The sequence below is a fragment of the Oryctolagus cuniculus genome, chromosome 7 (assembly GCF_964237555.1).
Source record: "Oryctolagus cuniculus chromosome 7, mOryCun1.1, whole genome shotgun sequence".
NCBI lineage: Eukaryota > Metazoa > Chordata > Mammalia > Lagomorpha > Leporidae > Oryctolagus > Oryctolagus cuniculus.
In genome coordinates, this window is record NC_091438.1 from 54521181 (window position 1) to 54530736 (window position 9556).

The 9556-nt window shown below is 48.5% G+C and overlaps 1 long non-coding RNA gene across 4 annotated transcripts in view; it reads left to right on the forward strand.

Moving 5' to 3' along the window:
• The window catches only part of LOC103350088 (uncharacterized), a 78833-nt gene extending 69723 nt beyond the window's left edge, over positions 1-9110 (forward strand). For all 4 annotated transcript variants that reach the window (XR_011390506.1, XR_007923495.2, XR_007923496.2 and 1 more), the window contains one exon: positions 8150-9110. This is a non-coding gene — a long non-coding RNA (uncharacterized lncRNA). The remainder of the gene's footprint in view (positions 1-8149) is intronic.
• The last annotated feature ends 446 nt before the right edge of the window (positions 9111-9556 follow it).

Sequence of the window (9556 nt, forward strand, 5' to 3'; positions counted from 1 at the left end):
GGTAGCTTGTAAATGAAATTAAAGAATAAAGTTTTATTTATGGCTAAAAAAAAGTAGGCATTTAATCTCTTGTGATTCTGGAAGCCAGAAGTGCAAAATAAAGGTATACCAGCAGCACCGGGCTCCTCCCCGAGTCTGTTGGAGAGGATGAACCCTTTGCCTCTGCCAGCTTCCGCAGGCCAGCTGCTCATTCCTTGGGTTGTGGCGCTCCTCTCTCTCAGCGCTATCTTCACATCACCCTCCACGCATGTATCTCTCTACCTCTCGCTTATAAGGAGAGGTGATTGCATTTGGTACCCTTCCGGATAATCCAGGAGAAATGCCTCCTTTCACGATTTTAACTGAGTTACGTCTTTTGCTACAGAAGGAAGCCTTCGCAGGCTCCAGGTGTTTGACTTGGGTATCTTTGGGGAGCTGTTTTTCTGTCCACCACACACTAAAGCTGTCGAGTCCCAGTGCACTGAAGTCCCCATACTACGCGTCCATGGAAGCATCCTGAGTTTTGGAGGCTGGGCTGCTGCCAGTTTAGGAAGTGCAAGTTGTTTCTTTGCCAACCTCTACTCACATCAAGTTTCCAGGGACCCGAAATTCACAAATTCCTTCAGATGCAAACATGAATATATCACGAAAAAATGTACAACACATGTGGCTGGTGCTGTGGCACAGCGGGTAAAAGCCTCGATCTGCAGTGCCGGCATCCCATATAGGCACTGGTCCAAGTCCTGGCTGCTCCACTTCTGATCCAGCTCTCTGCTGTGGCCTGGGAAAGCAATAGAAGATGGCTTAAGTCCTTGGGCCGCTGCCCCTGTGTGGGAAGACCCGGAAGAAACTCCTGGATCCTGGCTTCTGATCGGCATAGCTCTGGTCATTGTGGTCATCTGGGGAGTAAACCAGCAGATGGAAGACGTCTCTCTCTCCCTGTAACTCTGCCTTTCAAATAAATAAATGTTTAAAAAATATATACACGACAGCTAGGAAGAAATACAGACCAGTTTATCAGATTAACCCGGACATTCATAGCCCTGCAGGAGCTGAACACCAGCCAGGTCAGGTCTGAAGGCTAAGGTGGCCTCTTCTTATCTTTTCATGTATAATACTTCTCGACATCAACAATGGCTTTGAATGCTCCACGGGCCATTTTTCTTTTTCCTTCCTTCCTTCCTTCCTTCCTTCCTTCCTTCCTTCCTTCCTCCCTTTCTTTCCTTTCTTTCCTTTCTTTCCTTTCTTTCCTTTCTTTCCTTTCTTTCCTTTCTTTCCTTTCTTTCCTTTCTTCCCTTTCTTCCCTTTCTTTTTTCTTTTTTTTGAGTCTTTATCTGCTAAGTCACTAGAACACCTGAATGAAAAAGATGCCGCACTAAATTAATTATGTGTAAGTTTTATCTGCAAACAACTTTGATATGCTTGATTCTTCACAGAAGTTAGCTACCCAGGATCCCTTTAGCCTTTGTAACTGCTTGTCAAATTGGCATTTCTTGATTCATTTGCTGGTTGTCCCCATACCCACATGGCTGGGACATTGCCAGATACTTATTTTTTCATCCTGGACAAGACCATTTTGTAACCCTTTTTAAAAAAAAATGCTTAATTGTGTCAACATTAAAGAAGGGTTTGGAAAGGGTAAGAAAGCTACCCACAATCCCATCCACCCAGAGAGCGAGGGTGGCCAGGAGGAGAGTGTTCCCAGCTTGTTGAGTATCAGCAGCTTGAGCCCGCATGCAAGAGACCAGCAGGAAGGCCGTGGCTGTTCAGCTGTGAGCCATGCAACTATTTCATGACTTGATGGAAGCACTTGGGCGCCCAGGCAACACTCTTAGGGAGTCAATAGGTACTCATCAGGCCCCAGCGCCTGAACATGGTTATGCATGTGATCAGAGAAGTGGGTAAGAGCCTGCAAAAGGAAGTGACTAGCAATTTTCATTGTGACTCATTGAAGGAGAAGTGCTAGAAGTCGGTTGTAAGGAATCGAGCGGGGTCCTCACGGTGTAACACGCTCCCTCCTGGTTTCTCACAAGCGTTCCAGCCGTCTCTGGGCAGCCCATGCACTCTCACCTTGAGGATTGCCAGGGAATAGCAGGATGCCTGGATGGCACCCAAATACATTTCTCTTGATTTCATTTTCCATGAATTTGTTGAAGTACCCGTGTACTAGGCAAACCATTTTCCCCCCTGAGGGAAAACACTAATACATGGAATATAGCTCAAATCCAAATGATTGTTTAATATTTTATTGAAAATTGTCATGAGAGCATGAACGAAGATGAGTAGGCAATACCTGCAGGGAAAGTTGCGGGCTTGCTGAAATGAGAGCTGTCGACCTGACAGCTCAGCTTTTTGCCTCCTGAAGTGCAGCACCCAATGCACACTCCTGGGGGGCTCTCATGGCCCCTCACTCACTCGAAGCTGTGAAGATATTAATATGGAACGCCTGCCGTGCCTCTCTGGGGAGCCTGGAAGGGGCATCCAAAGGCTGATTCTTGAATGATGGCATTGGGCCCTACCACAAATGAAGGAAGTGGCTTTATAAGATTGGGGTAACTTTCCCACATCCCCTCAATCCTCAAGTTACACTTAAGGGATGACTTCCTCCTTTGCTTAAAAAGGGTCATGTGTCCTTGATTTTTGGGTGTGTTTTGCGTATGCATGTGCATGTATGTGCATGTCTACGTGCACACGTGTGTGCATCTGTATGTGTACAAATGCAAGTGTATGCTTGTCTGTGTGCAGAGACTCAAAATGAGAGATGAGGAAACCCACACATTCTTACACCAAAGGAAATCGCCATCTTTTGAGTCTTGTACTAAATTCAGTGAAAGGAGGTTTATTTTAGTTTTCTGTTTTTGTTTTGTAAAGTTGAGTAAGAGCGCAGAGTGTTCAGTGGAAAATGGCCTGGACTGGCAAGAGCAGGGATTTAGCTGCTGATCCGGCATGAAATCTCTGTGTAGCTGACGCCAGGCAGCAAGCCGCCTCCAGGGCACTTTCCTCATCTGAGAATGGGTGTGTAGCGGACAAACCAGGTGCTTCAGCTCTCAAAATCTGGTATCACTGCTTTGTAAATCAGAGTTTCTGGGACCTGGGTTCAGTTTCATAACTCCACAACATAGTAAAAATTGACTTTTGTCACCAAATACCACTTGAGCACCAACTATGCTGGCTAGTTAGTATACCACTGGTAACACACGGGGAGACTGGACTATACTCTCATTGGCATTCTGTTCTCAGCCAACAGTTTATTTCCGGAGAGTCAGAGACTCATCTAACTGGAAGGGGTCTTGGAAAGTTGGTCAACCCTTGCACCCAGAGCAGGAGCATCCTGACAAATAGGCCTCTTGGTCTCTGAACACCTGCTACATTTGCCCTCTCACCTACCCTCCAGTTCCATTGTCAGACAGCTCCTGTTTTGGAATATTTTCTTTATAAAAAAAAGTGAATTTTGTTTCCCATTGTGTCTTTTAACATCTCTTACAAATAAACTACTCATTTCTTTTTCTCTAGATCTTTTAGATATTTGAAAGAGAGGAGAGAGAGCGAGAGAGAGAGCACAAGTGCCATGAATATGGTTTGTCTATTATAGCCCCTGTTGATGTGGCCCCTATATTGATTGTCTCTGTGTCGGACAACTCTCATCTATTAATACACTTCTTGAGGCCAGGGAGCCTTCCTCCCCATCCACACACCTCCACAGTGTGTAATGCAGGAGCTCAGTAAGCGCTCCTTGAATTGCTGACCAGTGGTCCTGTAAGCACTTGAAGGCTGCTCTCAGTGTCCCCACCCTGCTGGGGATCAGCATCAGAGCTCATTCTCTGGATTCCCCAGGGTGAGCTGATTCAGCCCAGAGCTGTACTCCCTGCCTTTCCCAGGCACCTTGTCTCCTGTGGACTCAAGTGGGCTGGTGGGGACCTGACAGCCTATGCTTTCTCAGGAACTCCTACTCTTGTGTGAACTGAATGTTTGAGCTAAATCCACAATTCCCATCTCTATTTCTGTTAAAGTTCATCTTGTGATGGTTTCAGTCCACCACTCTCCAACCTGCAAAGATTTTTCTGAATCATAGCTGTGTCACCTTCTCATCAGATACCAATGCCAGCTATGCACCAGCTGAAAATGATTCAACAAGCATTTTATTTGTCCAGGGAGGCTTTTTAAGATTTATTTAATTCTTATTTGAAAGGGAGGAAAGAAAGAAAAGCAAGCTGGAGAGACAGGAAGAGAGAGAGAGGGAGAGAAAGAGAGAGAGAGAGAGAGAGCACTATCCTCCACCTGCTGGTTCACTCCTCAAATTCCCGCAACACTCAGGGTGGAGCCAGGCTGAAGCCGGAAGCCAAGAATTCAATCTCGCTCTCCCATGTGGGTGACAAACTAAGGACTTGAATCATCATCCAATGCCACCCAAGGTGCGCATTAGCAGGAAACTACAATCAGAAGTGGAATCAGGACACAAATCCAGGCTCTCCGATGTGGATGTGCCATCTCAAGTAGCATCTTAACCACCATGCCCAATGCCTGCCCTGTAAGATAGACTGTTGAAAAAGTACTGGGCGAGAGAGGAGGAATGATGAAGCTCGAACACATGAAACTGCCATCGTAATAGGTCAAAGTAATCAAACGCCAGCAGTGCATCAGAGAGCAGTCTGAAGTGTTGTCCCAGGGATCACCCAGATGGGAGGCATCAGTCAAGCCTCTCTGGCTGCCCCTGCTTGCTAAGTGTGACTCTGCCTTGCCATGGCACTGTGTGCCCAGTACTCCCTCATGCTCATGGGCAATTGCTTTGCAGTAACCTCACAGGGCAGAAGGAAGAGCGGGCACCATATAGCAGCCTGCTTTGTTGAGCCTAGCTGTGCACACAATGGCTGTGCGGCCTCTGGCAAATTAAGTGACCCTTTGCATCTTTGGTTCCTCATCCAGCCAATGGAGATAATGGTAGTACCTGACTCACAGAATTCTTTGAGTCCTGAATGACTGGAGGGCTTGGAGCATCCTTTGCACATGTGGGCGTTCAGTAAATATTGACGATTATTCCTGTAACACACTTCTTTAGAACACCATGCTGAGCTCAGGGATTTTCCTTTATTCCACCACCTACTCACACACTGTTAATTCAATCAGCCTAGAGCTTTCCTGGGAATCGTCGTCAAGCTCAACGGGTGGTAGAAAGATGAGGGCACTGGTCCTTCTTAAGGATCTCAGTAGAGGTCCTCGTGCCCATTTGTTTCAAGGTTTATGTGAGGGTTTCCCCGCCACATGCGCACAGCTGTCATCCAGCCGGCAGATCTGAGTCCTTTCAAAGTGAGTAAGGGGTCTCCTGCTCTTTGTTCAACTGGTGAACAGTGTCCAAGCCCTCTCCCGGCCAAGATGGTGCTACCCACCTCCGTGACAGAGAAGACTACAGACGAATTGGCCTGCCTTCCCTGGGCTGCTGTCAGCACTGGACTGGGCGATGGCCACACACTTTCTGCACTCCTCTCAGCTCCACACCTACACTCCCTTCTGGGTTGTCATCAGTGTGCTTCACCAGCCTGCCTGGGTCTTGCCCTGTAGTCGGCTGGCACAGGGCACCCACTTGGGGGTTCTTTGTGTGGGCCCCAGCTGGGGTTCTGAATCATCAGGGAGCCTCCTCTGCAGCCAAGCTGGCCTGTCTCCTAGGGTCACCTGTTTTCTCCCTGATGGTGATCGTTTATAAGTTAGGATTTCTGCTGAGTGCCAATCATTCCTCTCAACCTACTTTCTCTTTGAATTCAGACTGTAGAATCACTGCGATTTTTTTTTTCCTCCAAACTTTTTGTATGATGTTTTCTTAACCTCTGGGTTAGATGTCATGACTGGAACAAACATTTTCTTCTCACACTGTGGCATGATCCCTTGTACGTAGGGTTGATCTCAACCCCACTGCTTTCCTTCCTGATCTTTAGCGTTGGTCAGTAGAGAGCAGAAAATGACCCTTTACGTCACTGTGCCTTACACCTTCTGAGAGAGTGAATTATTGCCGAGGGAAATGTAGAATTTACTATCATAGGCTTTTGGCAAGGAGGCAGAACAAGACTTCCATTAATTATTTTAGGTAAGCTTTTCTTTTTATTTTTTAAAGGTTTTTATTTATTTTTATTAAAGATTTATTTATTTATTTGAAAGTCAGAGTTACACAGAGAGAGAAGAGGCAGAGAGAGAGAGAAAGAAAGAGAGAGAGAAGTCTTCCATCTACTGGTTCACTCCCCAATTGAGTGCAACGGCCAGAGCTGTGCCGATCCGAAGCCAGGAGCCAGGAGCTTCTTCTGGGTCTCCCATGTGGGTGTGGGGGCCCAAGGACTTGGGCCATCTTCTACTGCTTTCCCAGGCCATAGCAGACAGCTGGATTGGAAGTGGAGCAGCCAGGACTGACCCAGTGCCCATTTGGGATGCCAGCACTTCAGGTGGTGGCTTTGTCCACTATGCTACAGTGCCAGCCCCAGTAAACTTTGCAATAGACTACAATATGCAAAGAGAGGTTAGTGAATTTCCACAAACACAGCCAACTACCTCCCTCTCACAAAGCCTGTTAGCTCCACTGAAACTCCCTCTTGCCTACTAAATTAGTTTTAGTGGAGTTATAATCTGTAGTAGGAAGACGATGATAGCCACACCAGGAAAAAAGGTTTGTTTAGGACGTGACTGTGTGCCAAGTGCTGTGTTGGAGAACTTTATAGTGCATTGCCCATGCCAGTCCCCAGGCCAGCTCTGGGAGGTGGGTCTTAGTATTACCCCTGTTCTAAAGGTAAGAGACTGAAGCTCAGAGAGGTTGGATTACCTGTCCAGGGTCCCCAGATGGGACTCAACTCCAGTTGAGCTCATTCTTGAGACTACACTCTTAACCATTACAGTGAAAACCCAGTGCCCAGCCTCTACCTGGCCAGCAGGGCTTCATAGCATCAGCACCGTTGACATCTGAGGCTGCGTGCTTTCTTGCTCTGGTCTTGTACATTTCAGAATGTGTATAAGCATCCTAGCTTCTACCCACTAGATGCCCAAAGCACTCTGGATTCCCACGTGTCCCGACAATCAAATGTCACTAGATATTGTCACAAGGTCCCTGAGTAGGCAGTGCCTTCTGAGCTGCTGCCCTGCAGTCCAGCCTGCATTGGACACTCTGAATGCAGAGGTCTGCTGGGCTTGGTCCTCCACACACCTTCCACAGACTTCTGGAGCCCCGGAGAGCACTGCTCCCATCTCTCTTCCTTTCTGCCCTTCTACAGATAATACTGGGCACTTGCTCCTGTATGCTGCCTCCTCCTGCCTAGCGTGCAACGCCCTCCACATGAGTAACCCCCTGGCAGAGTCACAGAAGAAAGAGCTGGCACACCTGAAAGGGCAGTTGTTAACCTGGGGAAACTGAGGCTGGAGAATGCAGCAACCTGGGGGTGGCAGTCACAGGGAGTTGTTACCACTCCCAGGTCTGAAGGGGCAACAGGAAGGCGTGGTTATCTGAACCCAGCGGGAGCGCCCACCAAGTGGCGCTAACAAGGCAAAGAGAAAGTATGGGGTCCAGGGCTGCAGCCTGTGTGGTCAGCTTCCCAGGCTTGGAGCAGGTGGAGGGTGGCGAGCAGATGCGTGAGGCAGCAGTTTTATCTCCACACACTTCTCTGCCCCTTTCATTTATGTCCTCTTTATCAGGTGGGAGTGCTCCTTGCCAAACGTGTGCATCCTAGTTTTTAGAGATGCCGTTTTCTTGCCAGGAGCTTAGCATTCTGGTATTAACAACTCTGGTTTAGAAAACCAAATCCTGTTTTGGATCCATCAGTGTAGCCAGCTGTTCATTTCTCCTGTCCTCCTGTCTCTTCCAAGTCACAAAGCTGGCCGAAGACAGGAGAAGCCTGCTTTGCTTTGTCAGATCTGGGAGGGCTTCTCCATCAGCATCAGGAAGGAGTGAACTGCCTTCTAGACTTTTCTTCATCTGATGCCAGGAGCAGAGTTTTCCAAACCTGCCGGTGCCTGGATATTGTCTTGATTATTCTCCAGGGCAGACGCCATCTCTTCCTCACAAGGGCTGGATGCACCTGGAGCAGGAAGGGGTTCAGGGTTGCCGGAGAAACCTTCAAGGTAGGAAAGAGGGAGAGACCCCTCTGTCTCCTTAGAAATACCCCTGCAATTGTATGACGTTCGGGTTTTTTTTTAATTGCAGGTCTAGGAACCCTTGTCCACTGTGCTAAGGACAGCAGGAAGACTTCCTGAACCCCTTCACCTTCTCCAGGGAGACCAGTGGCATTCAGAGGCACAGGGAAGCAGACGAAGAGGGAGAGAGACAAACCAAGCGCACTGTCTCCAGAGCGCTGCCGTTGGTGCTCCTGCCACTGGAGAGCCGGGTTGACAGCAGCTGCCTGCAGTTGCCCCATTTCAGCTCCTGTTTGCTCCTGCCTTCCTGCTCTCCTGGGAACTCTTGGTAACAGTGCCATTAAGTTGATGTGGCTGTTTTCCTCCTCTCCTCTAACCGCTGATAGTCTGTGAGGTATTAGTTATCAGCAAGAAGCTACTCCAGCTGGGGATCATGCGCAGTCCCGTTTGGTGAAGCAGCAAACAGAGCTCTAGCCACAGAGACTCAGGGTGGTGGCACCTCGTCCCCATCTGCCCACCTCTTGCCCTGCATACTCCTGGGCTGCTGGGCTCCTTGTCATAATTGTAGATTATATTACGCATGTGTTACTTCTGGGGCTGGCTCTGTGGCTTAGCAAGTAAAGCCACCGCCTGCAGTGCTGGCATCCCATACGGGTGCAGGTTCAAGTCCCAGCTTCTCCACTTCTGATCCAGCTCTCTGCTATGGCCTGGGAAAGCAGTAGAAGATGGCCCAAGTCCTTGGGCCCCTGCATCTGTGTGGGAAACCCAGAAGAAGCTCCTGGCTTCAGATCGGCGCAGCTCCAGCCATTGCAGTCATCTGGGGAGTGAACCATCAGATGAAGGACCTCTCTCTCTCTCTCTCTCTCTCTCTCTTTGCCTCTGCCTCTCTGTAACTCTGCCTTTCAAATAAATCTTTAAGAAAAAAAACTTTACATCTGAGTATAATTGCTTAATCCTTCTCATTTGTGAATAGTATATGCATGGATTCCAAAGAATGTTTGCAGGCCTGTCATTGTGGCATAGCAGGTAAAGTGACACAAGCATCCCATGTGGGTGCCAGTTAGAGTCCCAGCTACCCCACTTCTGATCCAGCTTCCTGCTGATGTGCCTGGGAAAGCAGCAGAAAATGGCCTGGAGCTTCTTCTGGGTCTCCCACATGGGTGCAGGGGCCCAAGCACTTGGGCCATCCTCTACTGCTTTCCCAGGCCATAGCAGAGAGCTGGATCAGAAGAGGCACAGCCTGGACTAGAACTGGTGCCCTTATGGGATTCAGGCGCTTTAGGCTGAGGCTTAGCCCACTACGCCACAGTGCCGGCCCCTGTATGCATATTTTTTAAAGTAGCCAGTACTTGAAAACACTGATTAAAACAACTCTATTTGGGGCAGTTATTTGGCCTGGCCATTAAAGTGCCTTATCTCACATCAGAGTGCCTACGTCTAATACCCAGCTCTCTCTCTGATGCAGACCCTGGGAGGC